This window comes from Jaculus jaculus, chromosome 1, assembly GCF_020740685.1.
Source record: "Jaculus jaculus isolate mJacJac1 chromosome 1, mJacJac1.mat.Y.cur, whole genome shotgun sequence".
Classification (NCBI taxonomy): Eukaryota; Metazoa; Chordata; class Mammalia; order Rodentia; family Dipodidae; genus Jaculus; species Jaculus jaculus.
The window spans coordinates 46411228-46433326 of record NC_059102.1 but is presented as its reverse complement, the minus strand read 5'-3'; the positions used below and the strand labels follow the sequence as shown (position 1 = coordinate 46433326).

Sequence of the window (22099 nt, the reverse complement as noted above, 5' to 3'; positions counted from 1 at the left end):
TATGGCCATTCTGGGGCAAAGTAACAAGGCTTCTCTGGGGGAAGTAACATCTAAATGATTAACTGGGTATTTAAAGGAAATGCCTGTGATAATACCACAGAAAGATCACTGAGTGTTTTAAATCTACAGGTCTACCTTTTCCTAATGACAGCTATGGTTTTTGAGCACTTATTTAGGGGCTATCAATAAGACATTTACACATGCATTATTATCAAAAGAGGATCTGACAGTCAGCTCTTCGCCGTCCCTGTGGTACCACTACCCTGCTTGGCAGAATTTTCTTTTCATTTCTGAATTAATTCTATTCCTATAGAAGTGCTAATCAGGACCTAGGAACCAAACTCCTTCACCCTCAACCAGGCCTAATGTGCCAACTGATACAATCAACAGTGGCATGTCTGTTATGGGAGAAACCAATTGCTCCCTGATTGGATTTGAGGCCCACTCCATGGGAGGGAATACACACCTGCTACTGAAAATCTAATCAAAAATCTATGGCCGGAGAGGTTATAAATCCTAGGGAAGAAACTACTACTGTTGTTTGCCTAAATGGATATATTAGGCCACCAAACTGCCCTCTAAATACTTATGTTTCTGTCCAAATATTAATGTTATGTTCACTTCTATAGAGAAGCTTCTCTTTACAGATGGTAGTGACCACTGGTGTGACTCTAAACTCACTGAAAGGAACTGGTGAGATAGTAAGGGAAAGGTTCATGAAAGAGAAACAGATCTCCGTCTGCCATTTGGAACACAAGGGCTCCTCGGACTTCTTAGCCACATCACACAGCGGCCCCGCAGCAGCAGCAGCAGAACCGTGATTCAGGGTCTGCCGCACTCTCACCCAATCAGCTCTCTCGCCCCATGCGCCACGCCAGTCCGGGCCAATCAGCTCTCCCTCAGTTCCACCTGATCTTGAAGATAAAGGCCACCACAGTAAGACTGTCAGTAGATCCTTACCAGGTGGGAAGGGTTGCTTGCTGGCTTTTCACCTCTCCTGAACTCCCAGACCTCTGCTCTGGTAAGCCCCCCCCCCCCTCATCTCAGCCCAAATGGGCTGAAATTGGAGGTGGGGGGACTCAGACCCCACATGCCAGGAGCTCTCTGTATTTTCTTTTCTGTTCCACTCTAAATCTAGTAACATCCCTTTTCGATGTTTTTTCCAGGCCCATGCTCAACTCCCAAATGGGCTCTCAGAGCACGTTGGGTGTATTGATTCTTCCTTCCTCAGCTTGCAGACTTTTCCTTGGTCCCCTGACCTCCCTGAATAAATGTAACAGTTTAATAGCTATCCGTCGCAGTCTGTTTATCCCAATTCTTTGATAAAAACAGATGCAAACTCAGGGTTTGGAGTTTAAGGACTTTTCCAAAACCCCAGGACCCCGGTTACATCACCAAAGTGCTACCAAGAAGTGACAGCGACACTTAGTTCAGCACGAAGGGCGACACCTCTATCACACCTTCAAAAACACAGGGAGAGGTGGCAGAAAGAATGTAAGACCTGGGCTGGAGAGATGGCTTAGTGGTTAAGGTGCTTGCCTGCAAAGCCAAAGGACCCAGGTTCAATTTCCCAGAACCCACATAAGCCAGATGCTCAAGGTGGTGCATGCGTCTGGAGTTTGTTTGCAGTAACTGGAGGCCCTGGATCACTCATTTTCTCTTTTGATCTGCCTCTCTCATTCTAGTAAATAAAAATAAGATATTTAAAAAAAAAATTTTTTGTTCATTTTTATTTATTTATTTGAGAGTGTCAGAGAAAGAGGCATATATATATATATATATATATATATATATATATATATATAGAGAGAGAGAGAGAGAGAGAGAGAGAGAGAGAGAGAGAATGGGAGCTCCAGGGCTTCCAGCCACTACAAACGAACTCCCTCCAGATGCATGCGCCCCCTTGTGCATCTGGCTAACGCGGGTCCTGGAGAATAGAGCCCCGAACGGGGGTCCTTAGGCTTCACAGGCAAGCGCTTAACCGATAAGCCATCTCTCCAGCCCTAAAAATTTTTTTTAAAAGAATATAAAAGCCAAAAGATGTGCATGAGTGTATTACCATAAGGTCTTCCAGACACAAAGTGGCCTTGATATTCATTGTCCTCACAGTGGCTGAATCTACCTACACAAACCTGCATAACAGGATCAGGGAAAAGATATCATAAAAATAGAAGAGGGTGGACTGGAAAGATGGCTTGGTGGTCAAGGAATTTGCCTGCAAAGCCTAAGGATCCAGATTCAATTCCCCAGAACCCATATAAGCCACATGCACATGGTGGCACATACATTTGGAGTTCCCTTTGCAGTGGCTAGAGACCCTGGAGCACTCTCTCTGGCTCTGTCTCTCGCTCTCACTCTCTCTCTTTCTCTCAAATAAATAAATAAAAATTAAAAAATTTTAAACATGGGAGAGAAAAAAATAAAATAAATGAATGAAATATATATTTAAAAAATAACAAAAAAACATGGAAGAGGGACTGGTTGTAAAGAAGAAGGCATTCAATGGAAAGGGGAACAAAGGATTTGGTGGGAAGGAATTTGGATCATTTTGTGTGTTCATATATATAGTCAATTAAATTTATATATATATGTATACACTATATGTAATCAATTAACTTTATATATACTATATATAGTCAATTAAATGTATATATGTATATATATATATATATATACAAACACTATATAGTCATTTAAAAGTTTAGATTAATTCACAGTTAATATCACAATAGATAAGCCAAGGACAGAGGAAATACCTGGAAGAAGACGCTCTCCCACTTTAAGGCTAACATCATGTCCCCATGTCCTGCTGGCTTCTTTTGCTCATGGGGTCATATTTACAAGAAATGATCAATTTCATTGCTTTAAAGCTATATATATGGTAAGTGAGCATCATCATTACACACCAAGATTTAAGAGTCTTCCAGGACTACTTCATTGGCCAAGACATTTTAAATGAGATATAAATGTAGTGATAAATTCTCCACTAAAAGTTGCTATTAGTCTTCTCTTGAACCCATCCTTTATTGTGCATAGCCTGACATAATAATACTTATGTATACATGAATAGGAACGAGCCAATCAACACAACATGCAAAAATTAACTATAAGTAATGTATAGGTAAGCCTGTATCAATTAGTCATTAGAGTATGCCCAAAACAAAATGGACAACTTACTTCTTGTATAGAGCCATGGAGCTTATATTCACAAATGCTGTATGAAGCTTCAGTACAATCAAATGAAGGTGCAGAGAAAGCTAATGAGCCCAATGTCCAGCCTTTCCTCTGAGCACCAGCACCAGCTACATGTTCCTGGAGAGGCTTAGCCAGTGAGAAACAATGATTCATTGAGAGCTTTATAAACAAAGCTAGCCCAATAAGACAGCCCAGGGACATTTGACTGAACAACTAGGAGGAAGTACCTTCTTTGCACAGGTTCCCACATCACAGAAAGTAATCATAGAGCTACTGGTGGCCAATTTTATCTCCACTGAGCCAGCTCAGGAAAGCATAGGAGTGGGCGGGGGGGGAATAAATATTCCTGAAACTGTTCAAACAGCTGAATTTCATTCTAGGTCCCACCTGTGAAGTTCTCTGTTAAGGTGAGTGAATGAATTTGCTTTATGGATTTTGTCATGCTGAGTTTGATTTCTGTCACTTGTACCCTTGGAAGTTGCTTTTAAAGGCATTGTGATTCTTGTCTTGTCAACATGGCTCTGAGCTTTCTTCTATTTTGTCCAAGGTGAGTAATAATGTGTGACTCAGGCAGAATGCAAACTCTAAGCTAGCTCACTCCAAGCTCCTGCCCCCCCCCCCACAGCTATTTTCCCAGCGTCTCACAGGTCTAAACAAATGCAGTGTCACCCCTTTTGCACAAACAACCAAGTCATCAGTCAGCAGCCATGTCAGAAGCAGGACCATCAGGAAAATGAGTTTGTAGCAGAAACAGACAAATGAAGGCTTCTTCCTAAAGTAATTTCGTCAAAGCAGACTGTTACAAAATCATTGGTTTCCCTAAGGGTAAAACTTGAAATTAAAAGTATCTATGAAATTGAGGGGTTGTGAGCCCCCACGAGCACACCAAAACAAATAAAACCGAAGCCACCACACTGGCTCCACATCTGCCAACGAACCAGTTAAATGACTTACGAACCACATGTTTTTTCTCAGAAAACTATAATACAGTATGCTTAGTGTTGAGTGTCTTAGATAACAAACATGAAAACCTACCAAGATCATAAACGAGAGGACATGCTTTAAATCAAGCAAAGAAATCCACTGGTTCGGCACATGTAGCCAATTATCAATTTTAAAAAATGTGTTCTGTCTCCTACATTGTTGGAAGGAGAGTTTACTGGTTTTTTTTTTAATTTGGTAACACCTGTCAAAAGTTTTAAATGTGATTAAATGTATTCTAACACAATACTTTTACATTTAGGAATTTGCCAGATAGTAACACTCCCCCAAAATGCCCATATGTTTTGAAGAGGAGCATTATCTGTAACTGGAAAATCTTGTGATAAGTTGCCATTAGCAGAGAATTAGACAAGTTGTGATACATTCGACTTCCAACCCAATCTAGCATATTAAACACATTTACCTCTGCTCCCTGATAATCTGACACAGATAAAGGAATAGAAAGGAAGAAAATAAGCCACAAGAGAAAGAGAACAGGAGAGAGGATGACAGCAGACAAAAGATGTCACCGAAACTGTAGTTGCTGAGAAGTGGATGAGCAGATGCTATCTGACAGGGAACAGTGATGAGACACAGAATTCAGGCTCCGAGCTCCCACTCCACGGTGGCTCTGGCAGCGTTCTGTGGTCTAAACAAACGCATGTTCATTCCTTTTTGCACAGACGCTCAAACAATGACAGGTAGGCTCTACTAAGAAGTAATAAGATGTATATTACTTGCAACACCAAGAAAAGACCCAGTAATGAAAGAACAGAGAATCTCAAAGACAGTGACTCTGAGATGAGCTAAACATAAAGTTGATGGGAAGTTTTAAACAATTCCTGTCACTCACAACCCTCCAAAATTAGCCTTCCTTTCTAGAAGCAAGCTGCTATGGATTTACTCTGTGAAAAGGCTCCAGATTTGGTTTTTGTTTTATTTTGTTTTTTTGGATCAGATACAGATGGGGTTAGTGAAGCAAGGTTAAGCACCAGACCAAAGCAGGTGGATCACCATGCTCACTGGTGCAATCCCTTGGTCCCAAAACCTGGCCCCATGTGACCCCAAGAACACTTATAGCCAGGCCTACAGTGGTTGGGTAAATACAAAAATGTCTTTGGAGAAGTGGGCCAAAGTGAGATCCTGAAACTTGGAAGTGTGACTCAACCACACGCAGTAACTCTCTGCAAGGCTCTTGCTCAGCCACACGACTTGCCAACTCGCCTCGCCTTCTGTTCAGCCTTCAGTGACTCATTCGGAGATGAACGGACAACCAAAGATCATCAAGTAATTAAGAAGTCAATCATTAACATAATTAGCGATTATATTAATTATCATATTAAATAGGATATGCAATTCATAAAAGACATTAACTCAGAGGAAACAAGAACAATCCAGAGCCTGGGAGGACGGGAAGTACATGAAGGAAAATTCAAGAAAAGTTCTGCAGTTAATAAGTTCAAATAGACCAAGGATGGTGCAAAAATAAGACAAGAATAGCCTCCTGGCTATAACGAAATACTTAAAGCCGGGCATGGTGGCACACGCCTTTAATCCCAGCCCTCGGGAGGCAGAGGTAGGAGGATTGCCATGAGCTCGAGGCCACCCTGAGACTGCATAGTGAATTCCAGGTCAGCCTGGGCTAGAGTGAGACCCTACCTCGAAAAACCAAACATAAATAAATAAGGGGGAGAGCAACAGAGGAAGGAGCACGTGTTCCTGCATACATAAGTGGTACACACATGAACACATACACACATCGACCTAAACCACACACGCACAAAATTACAAACTTCTCACACCAATTCAAGATGTTAATAAGAACTATGAAATGCATGTGTTTATATAATGTTAATGAAATACACACACACACCAGAGTCATATCAAGAAATCATACACAATGGTAATAGCAAATGTTGGTAAAGACAGGAAGCAAAGAGTACTTTCACATACAATTGGTAAAAGTGAAACTTTGGTACAATTACTTTGAAAAACTAGTACTTTCCATCAAAGCTAAAGAGAGGTATTCCACATGACCTCTACTTTGCCAGCCTAGGTGTGAGCAGCAAGCACGAGAGGGCGCTGAGGCAGGCTTCCGGGGAAAGCCCACAGACCGTCACCAACACTCCGCGCTCAGGAAAGCACCGTCTTCCAGGTAGGAAAACAGAAATATGTCAACAACTCACTGAAGGTCACGTGGGTGTTCAAACCTTGCATGGGGGAGTGGGTTCACTATCTCTACAAATTCCACTGGTGCTGGGATTCGAACACTGCAGTCTTTAATTCTCAACTCCTCATAGAAACCCTGTAACATAACAGTAACATCTTCAATAGCATTCTTTTTTTAATTTTCTTTTTGTTTATTTTTATTTATTTCGTTGAGAGTGACAGAGACACAGAGAGAGAGAGAATGGGTGCACCAGGGCCTCCAGCCCCTGCAAACGAACTCCAGACGCATGCGCCCCCTTGTGCATCTGGCTAACGTGGGTCCTGGGGAATTGAGCCTCGAACTGGGGTCCTTAGGCTTCACAGGCAAGCGCTTAACCGCTAAGCCATCTCTCCAGCTCCTTCAATAGCATTCTTACAGCAGGTACTGTGACACATGTCAGAAGACGTTTTTAGATTAAACAAGACATAAAATTGAGTAGAAGGCAGCACTCTTTGTTGGACTGTATATCACTGCTTAAAACTCTTTTTTTAAAAAAAATATTTTTTTGTTCATTTTTTATTTATTTATTTGAGAGCAACAGACACAGAGAGAAAGACAGATGGAGGGAGAGAGAGAGAGTGGGCGTGCCGGGGCCTCCAGCCTCTGCAAACGAACTCCAGACGCATGCACCCCTTGTGCATCTGGCTAACGTGGGACCTGGGGAACCGAGCCTCGAACCGGGGTCCTTAGGCTTCACAGGCAAGCGCTTAACCGCTAAGCCATCTCTCCAGCCCTGCTTAAAACTCTTTAGTGATTTCCACATTGCCTGCACAGCGCTGCCCCTGTCTGCAGTACCACGAAGGACCTGACCCCCTTCAAGTCTTCAAACCTCGCCTCCTGCCATACCTCTCTTTCCCTCAGTCTAAATGGACCAGCCTCCCAAGCCTTCTTTCTGTTCTCGGCAAATGCCAACTTCATTCCTGCCTCAGGGTCTTTACACCACTCTTTTTGCCTATAATACGTTCTGTCTTCACAAAGCCATCTCCTTTATTCCAATACTCAAATGTATCTGAAATACGCATTTTCCACCACACTGACTGTAATGCTTCCACCCTCCATCCCTCGTGGCCGTCTACTGGGTTAGGCTTGTTCACTTCACTGAACACTTGTTGCTTTTCGTTGTTTCTCTTCAGCATGACACTGTACACTCCATAATGAAGGGACTCCTCCCTATCTTACTTGATGCAGGATTCCAAGAACATGCATAGCATATAAAAGCCCTACCACCAACAACAAATGTGTATTGAAGCTGAAAATGAAGATCATTCTGTCTTTATTTTGCTGCTTTTAATTCACCTAGGTTGGCTGCTCACATAGCTCAGGTGCTCAATCATTTAAAATCTGTCCCACAAGGACTGGAGTGATTGCTTACCAGGTAAGGCACTTGCCTGCAAAGCCAAAGGATCCAGGTTCAATTCCCCAGGACCCACGTAAGTCAGATACACAAAGAGGCTTATGGGTTTGGAGTTTGTTTGTAGCAGCTAAAGGCCCTAGCTTGCCCATCCCCCGTGTTTCTGTCTCTCTATCTCTATCTCTCTCTCCCCCCCCCTCTCAAATAAATAAAATAAATTTTAAAAATATTTAAAAATCTGTCTCAGGGGCAGGAAAGGTATTATACACTAAAATGACCATTTGAAGCTAGAATGCAGGCAACAGTGGGCCCACAGAAATATTCTCAAGACAACCCAGAACCAGGTTGTGGGTACATTCACTAGCTGAGGCCTAGTCTGAGTTAGGAAGAGCACCTTGAGTTTGAGGCTATCCTGGGCTACAAGAGTAAGTTCCAGATCACCTGAGCTATAGTGATACTCTGTCTCAAAGAGACAGAAAGAAAAGAGAAAAAAAGGGAGGGAAGGAGAGAGGGAGGAAAAAGTACAAGGAAATCGTGTTCTATCTACTATCAGAATTACATCCTGAGGTCAGGACCACATGATTCCTTCATCTTGTGACATTAGATGTTTAGTTCATCTCTCTCCAGCAAATGGTTTCAAATGCAGACCCTGGTCAGTTAAAACACCAGGCATTAAGAGGATAAGGCAGTGCTTCCTTTGCATATCACAGATGCTATAATAAATAATAAATATGTCAAAAATTTATTTCTCTTGTAACTGGCATTGATTTTTGTATTATATTCTTTTTATATTAAATATACCTTACTAAAGTGGTAGGTCTTTAATTAGCATCATTATATAAATGGAGTTTTGTTTTATTTGTTAAAAATAGGAGGCAAGGGGCTGGAGAGATGGCTTAACGGTTAAGCGCTTGCCTGTGATGTCTAAGGACCCTGGTTCGAGGCTCAGTTCCCTAGGACCCATGTTAGCCAGATGCACAAGGGGGCACATGCGTCTGGAGTTTGTTTGCAGTGGCTGAAGGCCCTGGCATGCCCATTCTCTCTCACTCTCTCTCTCTGCCTCTTTCTCTGTCTGTCACTTTCAAATAAATAAATAAACATAAAACAAAAAATTTAAAAAAAAAATAGGAGGCAAGGGGCTGGAGAGATGGCTTAGCAGTTAAGCGCTTGCCTGTGAAGCCTAAGGACCTCAGTTTGAGGCTCAATTCCCCAGGATCCACCTTAGCCAGATGCACAAGGGGGCACACGCGTCTGGAGTTCATTTGCAGTGGCTGGGGAGTTCATTTGCAGTGGCTGGAGGCCCTGGCGCACCCATTCTCTCTCTGTCTCTCTCAAATAAATAAATAAACATAAACAAAAATAAATAGGAGGCAACTCACTCTAACACAAAAAAGAAAACACACAAGGTGATGTTTTTTTATCCATAGTTGCTACTCCAATCCTACTCTAGATTATAAAAGATGTCTTTAAAATCCTATTAGCCTGTGGAAGACTGTACTCTTCAAGGTTCTTTGCTTTTCTATGTGGATGCTCAGCCTGAAGAAGCAGATGAAACCTGAATTAATGCACACTATGGGGGTGAGGAGGGAAAAGGGGAGGTCCAGAAAGACATGAGACCTGCAGAGTTCCAAGTGTACCTAAACAAAGAAGAGACAAAGACAGGTGAGTCATATGCAGTGACTAAAAAAATGTCAGGGGGTCAGATGAGTAAAGAGAGGTGGCAGTGTGCACAGTATATACATACATCTTGGTGCATCCACACAAAAAAATTAAATATCATAGGCCTTCCATGTACTTTCTTGTTGCTGGGAAACACCTGACCAGGAGCAGCTTAGCAGAGGAAAGAGTTTATTTCAGGCTTACAGAATCCAGGAGAACACCATCAGAAGCAGGCTCGCATCCACAGATCCAAGCAGAGAGACAGGATTGCAGCAAGTAGCAAACACCAGAGCCAGAGCTTCAACTGTTCTTTTCACACCTAAGGGCTGGACTCAAGATCAGCCCCAGTGACAGACCTCTTCCCCGGAAGGGCTCCTTCCACTGGAGACACAAGTTACAAGCTCAATCTTAACAAAACGCCTGAGTCTATGGGGGCCAGACCACCACAGTAGGTCAAGGGGCTGGAAGCATAGCTCAGTAGTTGAGGGCTCACCTAATATGGAAAAAGAAAGAAACAGAGAAGGTAAGAGCAAAAGAGAGAGGAAGAAAAGAAGGGAGGGAGGGAGGGAGGGAAACATCATAAGTCAAAAATACATCTAATATAGACCTAAACTTTGAAACATCCTATTATAACCTAGACTCCCTTTAACATATCCCAAATACTAACACTAGACCACAGCTGGGCAAAATAACCTAGCACAACACCCACTTTATAATTAAATTTGGCCGGACATGGTAGTGCACCCTTTAATCCCAGCACTCTGGAGGCAGAGGTAGGAGGATCACAGTGAGTTTGAGGCCACCCTGAGACTACATAGTGAATTGCAGGTCAGCCTGAGCTAGAGTGAGACCCTACCTCGAAAAACCAAATAATAATAATAATAAAATTGAACATATCACATATACACACATGGGTTCTATGTGCCCAAATCACAGGCAACCAGGGACACTGTGGAGTATGGATTCTCCTCCGTGGTGGGCACTGGTTGACTCGGAGTTGTGGCTCTCTGCCACTACCCAATAGAAGAGTGTGTCCAAGCCTGAGGAAAATTTGAAATTCAGTACTGGAGGGATGGTTCAACGGTTAAAGGCACTTGCTTGCAAAGTCTGATGGCTCTGGTTCGATTCCCCAGCACCCACATGAAGCCAGATGCACAAAGAGACACATGCATCCAGAGTTCACTTGCAGTAGCAGGAAGCCCTGATGCACCCATACTCATCTCCCTCTCTCTCTCTCTTAAATAAATTAGTAAGGTGTTTTTTTTTTAAGTTTGAAATTCAAATCTGAGCTGCAGTTTGTACTGATTGCACATCACTTTTGCAAAGTTGAAAAATCCAAACTCAGACATCATGGTAAACTTGATACCCTCTGTGACTGGAGAGGACAAGCCCACAGTGAGATGGAGAAAGATGCTGTCAGTGGAATTTGCAAGGTCCTGATCCCATTTGGGCCACTAAGGCCTGTACTAGTCAGGGCCTCTGTGATGGGTAAGAACAGGTGACCCGAGAAGAGACAGTGCAGGAGGATGAGCCTCGGTTCCAAAAGGCTGAAAGCAAGGGAGGAAGATGACAGAAAGCCTATCCCACAGGCTTCTCCTGGAAGAAGTCTGGACCTGAGGAGGAAGCGCTCGGGGAAAGGCGGGTATGAAATGGCTAGGAAGCAAATGCTCCTGAGCCTCCCACCAGAGTCTCTCCGCAGCTTCAAGCCCTCGCCACTAAGTGGCCCACAAGCCCTCATCATGATGGTCTAGCTCCTCATTCCCTGGTCTGCACAAAAAGCAGCACCAGTCCTGATAGCACATACTCAGGTGGCTTCAACCATCTCTTTTCCTCTACCTTTTTTTTGGTTTTTCGAGGTAGGGTGTGACTCTAGTCCAGGTTGACCTGGAACTCACTATGTAATCTCAGGGTGGCCTCGAACTCACAGTGATCCTCCTACCTCTGCCTCCTGAGTGCTGGGATGAAAGGTGGCAGCCAGAATTACGTGAAAACAACAAAATCCCCATAAAAGGTCAATGATGTTTGGTTAAAACAATAAACCTTGTCTACTCTTTTAGTTAGTTACAAAATAGCCCTTAAGTAGCTGGGCCCATCCTCATCACCTGCTGGCTCAGCAAGCTCACACGGAAGGTGCGCGTTCTAAGTCTCCACCCAGACTGCGCAGCGTCACGCGCAGCAACTGTCAAGAAAGAATGAATTACGCTAGTAGAAAGTAGACAGTCCTCATGTTTAAGACGGAGTAACTGGCTCCATGACAGTATTTCTTGCACCTTTTTTTTTTTTTAATTGGTACAACTTTACTGCTCTTTAAGCTGATGTGAGGGTCTTAAATTCATGGGAAAAATCACAGAACCTAGAGTTTCACAGAATAGGAAGAAAGTACCTTTTCCTTCCAGTTCTGATTAACTGAGGTGACTGAGCAAAACCTTGGTGATTGAACAAACAGGAAAAGATTTTTTCCTTTGTGCCAAAGATAGACGTGGAGAGGAAGTGGGCAAGGGCAGCAGAGAGGCGCGCGCGAGGACCCGGTTAACGTGCCCATCTATAGGCCAGTCCGCCAGGAGCGCTGCTCCTGCTTCTCGGGTCGGAGGAGCGCGTGGCAGCCGGGTCCTCAGCGCCTGGGCGACCGTGACTGGTCTCAACACACGGAACGTGACAGGGCAGCAGAAGTCAAAAGTAAGCGTGCGGACCCCCGTGAAGCCCACCCTGCCAAAGCAAAGGGGCATGGCTGTCCACGGCAAAAGTGAAGTAGCTTGATTCCGAATCTTTCTATTGCACATGCTCTTAGGGAAAGGAGAAAACAGAGCAAAAAGACAGTGATAAGAATCACGGGGTTGGAGACATGGCTTAGTGGGTTAACAGCATTGGCTGCATAAGGACCTGAGTTTGACCAACATCCACCTAAAAACATACGGGTGTGGTCACATGTGCCTGTAACCGCAGCACTATTAGGGATGGAGACAGAGGGCCGAAGGGGGTCTCTGGTCAACCAGTCTAACCAGCAAATGGAGACCGCCAGGGTAAGTGAGAGGCTCTGGCTCAAGGAAGTAAAGCAAAAGAACTGGCGTCCTCCTCTAGCCTCCAGCTGTGTGCCCATAGAGCATGGACATCTTCACATACATGCACATACAACATGCACACAAGCACAGACACCAAGAAAAAAGCCAATTAAAAATAATAAGATCGGGGGAGATGACCCAGCAGTTAAAGGTGCTTGCTTGCAAGCCTGGGTTCAATTCCCCAGTACCCATGTAAAGCCTGGTTTACAAAGTGGCACATGCATCTGGAGTTCATCTGCAGTGGCAAGAAGCCCCAGCACATCTATCCTCTCTCTGTCTCTCCCTTTCTCTGCTTCCAAATAAACAAATAAATCATTTAAATAATAATAAGCACTATTGTATTCAGAGGAAATACTTTAGAGCACTTTTCCTATACATACATAACTTATATTTTATTTATTTATGTATTTATTTACTTATTTATTTATTTATTTAAGGGAGGGAGAGAGAGAGAGAGAGAAGGGGCATGCCAGGACCTCTAGCTACTGCATGGGAACTCCAGACACATGTGCCGCCTTGTGCATCTAGTTTACATGGGTACTGGGGAGTAGAACATCTTCGCAGGCAAGTGACTTAACCACTAAGCCATCTCTCCAGCCCCAGATATAACTTTTAAAGATTAAAATCATGGGGCTGAGGAGATGGCTCAACAGTTAAGATGCTTGCCACTTGAACATGAGGGTCTCTGGTTGAAGCCTGAGACCAACAGAACCCACACAGAAAGCTAGTCGTGGTCACACACATCAGTAACCCCAGTCCACGGGAGGCGGAGACCAGAGAGTTGCTGGGGCTCGCTGATGGAGAGCAGCTGCAGACTGAGGGAGAAACCATGTTTCAAGGACACACAGGGATGCACCATAAGAGAAAAATGCCCAATGTTCTCGTCTGGTCTCTGCACGCATGCACGGGGGCACACCAGTGCACATACACGTGTACACACCACACCCATACTGTACACATGCACACATGAAAAGAAAAACAGAACACAAGTGTGACTTCACATTCATTACAAAGACTATTATTAGAAGAAAAGAAATTATGTACATTGCAAAGACCTTTAGGATTTGGAACTTTTGTGCATTGCTACCGAAACTGTGAAATGGTGCAGCTCTGTGGAAAACACTGTGGTGTTCCTCAAAATATAAAAAAGAGAATTACCATGTGATCTGGCAATTTTGCTTCTAAGGGTATACTCAAAATAACTGGAAGCAGGGGCTCAAGCAGGTACCTGCACACCCACGTACACAGGAGCATCATTCATAACAGCCCCAAAGTAGAAGCAGCCCAGATGGCTGTTGACAGACAACTGGGAAACAAAATGTGTTATAGACACATAATACATCATCATTATTATTATTGTTATTTGGTTTTTCAAGGTAGGGTCTTATTGTAGCTCAGGCTGACCTGGAATTCACTCTGTAGTCTCAGGGTGGCCTTGAACTACAGCGATCCTCCTACCTCTGCCTCCCGAGTGCTGGGATTAAAGGCGTGCACCACACGCCCAGCACATAATACATTACTCATATTTTTTTTTTAAGGAAGGAAATTCTGACATAGCTGCAAAATAAATGAAGCATGAAGACATTATGCTAAGTGAAGACAGCCACAAAAGAGCAAATATTGTCTGTGATTGCAGTGGCAACGTGGTGTATTTAGAATAGTAAAACTCAGAGAGACATGAAGTAAAGTGGCAGCTGCCAGAGACTGGCGCGAGAGGAGAACGGCAGTTAGTGCAGACGGGTGTGGGATTTCAGTGTGGGAAGATGGAAAGGCTCCAGCGATGGATGTTGGTAGTGGATGCACAACAACATTATTGTTTTGGTGACATAATAAGAAAGATATACTTGGTCCCTGCCCTGTTTTCCTGGAAACCCTTAGAATTTTTAAAAAGCATAAAGATCTTGGAAACCTAAAGGATCTTCTTGCATTCTGATGAGATGACTGAGGGCCGGGGACTCCTGGGGTCCTCAGGATGGGGCTGGTTGCCTGGTGAACTAATCATGTGATCACAGAGTTGGAAAATTGCAGTCCCACCCCTTTACCCCCGGAAGAAGGAGGGCCTGGAGATTGACTTAATCACCAGTGACAAATAATTCAATCAATCATGCCTAAGTAATTACACTTTTATCAAAACTCAAAAGACAGGGTTCAGAGAGCTTCCAGGCACATAAGCAAGAATGCACCCACAGGGTGGTGCAACCCCAAACTTACAGGCAAGAGAAGCTGCTGCACTTGGAACTGTTTTGATCTCACCTAAGTATCTTTTCAACTGGCTGGTTTTTAATACGTTCTTGGTAGTACACTAATAACACAGGAAATAAAGTGTATCCCTAATAGTTGAGAACTTCCTTACACGACAGCCTCTGATTTGTGGCTAGTCTGGTCAAAGTGTAGGTGACAAGCTTGACTTGGCATTGGCATTGCAAGTGGGTAAGTGTGTGGACTGAGCTCTTACCCTGGGGTACCTTACTATCTCTAAGTAGGTAGTGTCAGAACTGAGCTTAATTGTAGGGTTCCAAGTAGATGGGTCCAAAAAACTGGGGAATTGCTTGATGTGGAAAACCCCAGATATCTGGTATCACAAGTGAAGTATGGACAATAGACTACAGAGAAGAACAGTTTACTTTTCTTATTCAGTACTTCATATCACAGAATTTTTCATATAAAAATGGATAAATTCTTTTGCACATTTTACCCTAATTAAAAAATTAAGGGGGTACTGGAAAGGCAGCTCAGCAGTTAAGGCACTTGTCTGCAAAGCCTAACCACCTAAGAGGATTCCCCAACATCCACGTAAAGCCAGATGCACAATGTGGTGCATGAATCTAGAGTTTGTCTGCACTATCTAGAGGCCCTAGCACATCCATATCCTTTTCCTCTCCCTTTCTCCCTCCCTCCCTCTCTCTCTCTCTCTCAGTGTGTGTATCTGTTTCTTTTCTCTGCCTATTACTGCTGGCAAATAAACTAAAAATATTTAAGGAAAACTATGGGGCTGGAGAGATGGCTCAGCAGTTAAGGCACTTGCCTGAAAAGCATAACAATCCAGGTTTGATTCCCCAGTACCCACATAAAGCCAGATGCACAGAGTGGCACATTCATCTGAAGTTTGTTTGCAGTGGCCAGAGGAGCTAGCGCCTGCATGCTCACTCACTCTCTTTCTCTCTCTCCATGCAAATGAATAAATAAATTGTTTTTAAACTATGATCTTTCCATGCTTAATTTTTTCTTTATATTTAAAATCATAAATGTGGGTCAGAGAAATGGCTTAGCAGTTAAGGCACTAGCAGGCTATGTCAGAGGACCCAGGTTCAATTCCTCAGGCCCCACATAAGCCAGATGCACAAGGTAGTGCATGCATCTGGAGTTCATTTGCAGTGACTGGAGATCCTGGTGTGCCCATTCTCTTTCTCTCTCTCCCTCTCTCCTTCTTTCTCTCTCAAATAAATAAATAAAAATAAAATTTTAAAAGTTATAAAATCATATTAATAATGTATTTATTCTATGATCATTTTAAAACTTGCAAAGTATCTGATTTTATAAATGTAGCATAATTGACCTCCAATCTCCTAGTGTTGACAGCTAGGGTGCCTCTGATTCCCTTCCAAAATGTTGTATGATACAAGTGTGTGGCCCATGTGGATGCAGTACATGAAATATCACCCTACATTCCTAATGGCCCTTCCTCCAGACTCACTATGGGAATTCCAGATCTGGAATTTGGACACCAATGTTCTGAAAATCTAACCCTGAAATCAGAAAACATCATCTTTCCTCACTGTTAAAAGTATTAACCGAAGCCAGCATCACCCTGATACCAAAACCAGGCAAAGATAGAACAAGAAAAGAAAATTACAGACCAATCTCCCTCATGGATACAGATGCAAAAATTCTCAACAAAATATTGGCAAACAGAATACAAGAATATATCAAAAAGATCATTCACCCTGACCAAGTAGGCTTTATCCCAGAGATGCAGGGATGGTTCAATATAAGCAAATCTATAAATGTAATACATTATATAAATGGGTTGAAGGACAAAAATCACATGATCATCTCATTAAATGCAGAGAAAGCGTTCAACAAAATCCAACATCCCATCATGATAAAAGTCCTACAGAGACTGGGAATAGAAGGAACATATCTCAATATAATAAAAGCTATTTATGACAAGCCTACAGCCAACATATTACTAAATGGGGAAAAACTGGAAGCTTTTCCACTAAAATCAGGAACAAGACAAGGGTGTCCACTGTCCCCACTTTTATATAATTTAGTTTTGGAAGTCTTAGCCATAACAATAAGGCAAGAGACACACATAAAAGGGATACAAATTGGAAAGGAAGAGATCAAGTTATCATTATTTGCAGATGACATGATTGTATACATAAAAGACCCTAAAGACTCTACTAGCAAACTGTTAGAGCTGATCAAAACCTACAGCCATGTAGCAGGATACAAAATAAATACACAGAAATCAATAGCCTTCATATATGCTAACAACAAACACACAGAGGATGAAATCAGAGGATCATTCCCATTCACAATTGCATCAAAAAAAAATAATAAAGTACCTTGGAATAAACCTAACCAAGGAAGTAAAGAATCTCTACAATGAGAACTTTAAAACACTCAAGCGAGAAATTGCAGAAGACACTAGAAAGTGGAGAAACATCCCCTGTTCCTGGATTGGAAGAATCAATATTGTGAAAATGGCAACCTTACCAAAAGCAATCTACACATTTAATGCAATCCCTATCAAAATTCCTAAGGCATTCTTCATGGAAATAGAAAAAACAATCCAAAAATTCATTTGGAAACACAAAAAACCTCGAATATCTAAAATAATACTGAGCAACAAAAATGAGGCTGGTGGTATCACCATACCTGATTTTAACCTATACTACAGAGCCATAGTAACAAAAACAGCATTGTACTGGCACAAAAACAGACATGTAGATCAGTGGAACAGAATAGAGGACACAGATGTAAGTCCAGGTAGCTATAGCCACCTGATATTCGATAAAAATGCCAAAAATACTCATTGGAGAAAAGACAGCCTCTTCAGCAAATGGTGTTGGGAACACTGGATATATATCTGCAGAAGGATGAAAATAGATTCTTCTCTCTCACCATGGACAAGAATGAAGTCCAAATGAATTAAAGACCTTAACATCAGACCTGAAACTCTGAAACTGCTAGAGAAAAAAGTGGGGGAAACCCTTCAACATATTGGTCTTGGCAAAGACTTTCTGAATACAACCCCAACTGCTCAGGCAATAAAACCACAGATTAACCACTGGGACCTCATGAAATTACAAAGATTTTGCACTGCAAAGGACACAGTGAAAAAAGCAAAGAGGCAACCTACAGAATGGGAAAAAAATCTTTGCCAGCTATATATCTGATAGAGGATTAATATCTAGGATATACAAAGAACTCAAAAAGTTAAATAATAAGGAATCAAACAAGCCAATCAAAAAATGGGCCATGGAGCTAAATAGAGCATTCTTAAAGGAAGAAATACGAATGGCATATAAGCATCTAAAAAAATGTTCTACGTCACTAATCATCAGGGAAATGCAGATTAAAACTACATTGAGATTCCATCTCACTCCTGTCAGATTGGCCACCATCATGAAAACAAATGATCATAAATGTTGGCAGGGATGTGGAAAAAGAGGAACCCTCCTACACTGCTGGTGGGAATGCAATCTGGTCCAGCCATTGTGGAAATCAGTGTGGAGGTTCCTAAAGCAGCTGAAGATTGATCTACCATATGACCCAGCTATAGCACTCCTAGGCATATATCCTAAGGACTCATCTAATTTCCTTAGAAGTACGTGCTCAACCATGTTTATTGCTGCTCAATTTATAATAGCTGGGAAATGGAACCAGCCTAGATGTCCCTCAACTGATGAGTGGATAATGAAGATGTGGCACATTTATTCAATGGAGTTCTACACAGCGCTAAAGAAAAATGAAGATACAAATTTGCAGAAAAATGGATGGATCTGGAAAGGATTATACTAAGTGAGGTAACCCAGGCCCAGAAAGCCAAGTGCCACATGTTCTCCCTCATATGTGGATCCTAGCTGCAGATGATTGGGCTTCTGCATGAGAAGGAAAATACTTAGTAGCAGAAGCCAGTAAGTTAAAAAGGAGATATAAAGGGAAGAGAAAGGAAGGGAGGAGGATACTTAATAGGTTGGTATTGTATATATGTAAGTACAATGATTGAGATGGGGAGGTAATATGATGGAGAATGGAATTTCAAAGGGGAAAGTGCAGGGGGGTAGAGGGAGGGTATTACCATGGGATATTTTTTACAATCATGGAAAATGTTAATAAAAATTTTGAAAAGAAAATAATTAAAATTGAAAAAAATATATTAACCACTTATATCTGAAATGTATTTAATAATTGATATCAAATACAATAGCTGGCACTGAATAATAAATATTCATAAAGTGCTGGTAGACTTTTGAAACTCACTATGGAGGAAAAGTGAGAAGTGTTCTTAATGGAGCATGACTTGATGGGTAATAGTTACAATATCTAACAGGACGCTGACTGGGGCACTGAGCACCACAGCGCAAGCTTGCTGGACAGTGGGCTGGCCAGACAAGAGGACACCAGCTATGAGCTTGGAGTAACCCAAAAGGAACCATTTGATATAGCCATACAGTTAAGTGGACCAGAAAGTCAGTTTCTTGCTAGACCCTAGCTTTTGTTGATTGCCCCCAAAAGAGAAGCCTATTCTAGGGACTGGAGAGATGGCTTGGTGGTGGAAACGTGCTTGCTTACAAAGCCTAATGTCTTGGGTTTGATCCTCCAGTACCCATGTAAAGCCAGATGCACAAAGTAGCACATGCATCTAGAGTTTGCACTAGTAGGAGACCCTTGCATATTTTTTCTTTCTGCTTACAAATAAAGAAATAAAATGTTTTAGAAAAGAAGTACATTTGGGAATAACAAAGTCAAGCTGATTTGCATATGGTTTGTAGCCTTCAGTCATTCAAATTTACTCCCTGTTTTAAGGTATTAAGGGGATGAAAACAATCTAACAATAGAGTTTTGAGATGGGGCATTTGGGAGATACTTAGGATTAGATAAAGACATCAGGACCTTTGACTGACTACTGCCAGCTTTATAGGGGAAGAGATCAGGACAGACATATCATGCTCTTTGATGAGTTGAATGCTAATAGCTTTATAAGGAAGGGAGTCCTGACCAGTCATGACCAGTCTTTCCACATGATGCCCGCACTGACTGCCACAGGACTCTGCCAGTGAGACCCTCACCAGATGTAATCCCTTGACTTTGGATCAGAACCATGAGCCACAATCATTTTTTTTTTATAAATTGCCCAATCTGTGGTACTGTTGTTAGCAATAGGAAACATATCAAGACTGGCAAATTGTCCAGATAAACTCTGATAGGCCTGTTTTAAAGAAACTTCTGAGTGAACAATCAGGAGACTACTGGGTAAACTGAACTAGAGTCCTGGAGAGAAAACTGGCCTTTTCCACCATTTTGTTTGTCACCCCCCCCAGCCCAAGGTTCATGTGCTAGAAGCTTGGTTCCCAATGCTGTAGTGTTATCAGGTGGTGTCATTACCAAGTGGGGCCTAGTGGAAGATACTTAGGTCATGGGGGCGCACTGCCCTCTGGAAAGGATTGATGCTGATCTCACAGGAGTGGGTCAGGGCTCATGGGAGAGGGTTAGTTACCATGAAAGCAGGTTGTTATAAAATAAGGTCAAGATCACCCCCACACATGTAGCCTCTTTCACACATGCCCTCTTCCCCTTTCACTCCTCCACCGTGCTGTGATGGCCGAGGGTACCCTGTAAGACCCCAGGGTCATGTTGTTTAGGCTGTCCAGCCACTAGATTCCTAAGTCCAGTAAATTCTTTCCTTTATAAATCACAGAGTCTTGGGAATTTTGTTACGAGCAATACAAAACAGACAGACATAAGATGTGTGCTTAGAGGTCGGAGCACAGCTGGTCACTGAAATCATAGAGCAGACCTTCTGAGACTGTCGTGGGCACTACGTATTCACAGAGACACAGGTTCCACAGCTTTGGACAGAGCCTGACGCATACACTTCGAGAAGCTCAAAGTGCGGGCTCCGCTGTCCAGGGACCATACTTTCAATAATGAGGGGCCCTTATCTATTTGAGAATGTGTATGTGCGTGGTCAGCCTATACAAAGCCCTAAATTTAATCCCTAGCACTGTGATAAATAAATAAATTAATTAATAGACAAATAAAAATTTCCTAGCAACCAGTCTGCTTTTTGTTCTGTTCCTGCTTTCCCCGGCCCCTCTCTACGAATGGTTTCTATGAAAACAGTCTGTGCTGTGTGACTCGTCAGAACACATACTTCAGTTTACAGAATGAAACGCTGTCTGGTTCTCGAGTCATACATAAAGTCAATTAAAATCTGTCACCTATTTGTTGTAATCTTAACTTTTTAAATATTTTATTTATTTCAGAGATAGAAAGAAGCAGAGAGTGGGTGAGGAGAAAACAGGTGCGCCAGGGGCTCCAGCTGCTGCAAACAAATTCCAGACATACACACCACCTTGAGCATCTGGCTTACGTGAGTCCTGGGGACTTGAACTGGGGTCCTTTGGCGTTGCAGGCCGATTCCTTCAAAACTGAGTCATCTCTCCAGCCCCAATTTTAACTTTTGACAGTGACTATGACTAAAACATACATGTCTGGTGAAAAATATTCAGTCCACTAATTATAGTGCCCGTGGGGCTGTGTAAACATGTAAAGACACCCATTAGGCATTGGAAAGCAATTTTGGTAGATAAAGGCACAACCCCCCAGTTCCACTAATGGAAAAATCCCAAAATCCAGGACTGTGAGAGGTCAGGTACACAAGTGAAGAAGTTCCTGAAATGGGAATTCATGTCACAAACATCCCTCCCCTTAATACCCTACTAACCAGTAAAGCCTCCCAAGACAGACAGACAAGAGTGCCTGGGTTCCGGACCCTGCTAGGCACCTGCTTTTCCTCTCTCTCGACACTGATCAATTTTGCCTCTTTCAGACTCTCCAGATTTCTTTGTTAACATGGGAGACAATGTCAGGTGGGCTTGATAGCCACTTGTAATCCCAACACACAAGTGACTGAGGCATGAATCCCAGGGTTAAGCTAGGCTAAATCTGCAAGTTCTGCTTTCAAGTGAGAGACCTTGTCTCATCAGAATAAAGGATTCTGGTCTCTGTGCAGGCATGTGCATAACTAGATAAATAAATGAGAATGAAAGATGAATACAGTCCCCAGTGCTCCTAATCCCCATTTTACCACAAGGTCAAAGAGGCATGTGGAGCTGGAGAGATGGCTTGGCGGTTAAGCGCTTGCCTGTGAAGCCTAAGGACCCTGGTTCCAGGCTCAATTCCCCAGGACCCACGTTAGCCAGATGCACAAGGGGGTGCACGCGTCTGGAGTTTGTTTGCAGTGGCTGGAAACCCTGGCGCGCCCATTCTTTCTCTGTATGTCACTCTCAAATAAATAAATAAAAACTTTTAAAACAAAAGTCATGTGGTTCGTAGGTGCATATTTCCCTACTTGTCGTTGCAGTGACCTCATCAGAGTAACACTGTAGAAAGCTGTGTCTGAACACTCAT

The 22099-nt window shown here is 42.6% G+C and overlaps 1 protein-coding gene across 4 annotated transcripts in view; it reads right to left on the bottom strand.

Moving 5' to 3' along the window:
- Positions 1-22099, bottom strand: part of Slc16a12 (solute carrier family 16 member 12) — a 112083-nt gene that overhangs the window by 59719 nt on the left and 30265 nt on the right. Inside the window, exon 1 of one of the 4 annotated variants that reach the window (XM_045141883.1) lies at positions 3178-3273. The exons of 2 other annotated variants lie outside the window; for them this stretch is intronic. The gene's annotated coding sequence lies outside the window, so the exon portion shown is untranslated. Of the gene's footprint in view, positions 1-3177; positions 3274-22099 lie in introns of those variants that run through there. One more of the 4 variants, XM_045141880.1, reaches the window with a different exon arrangement.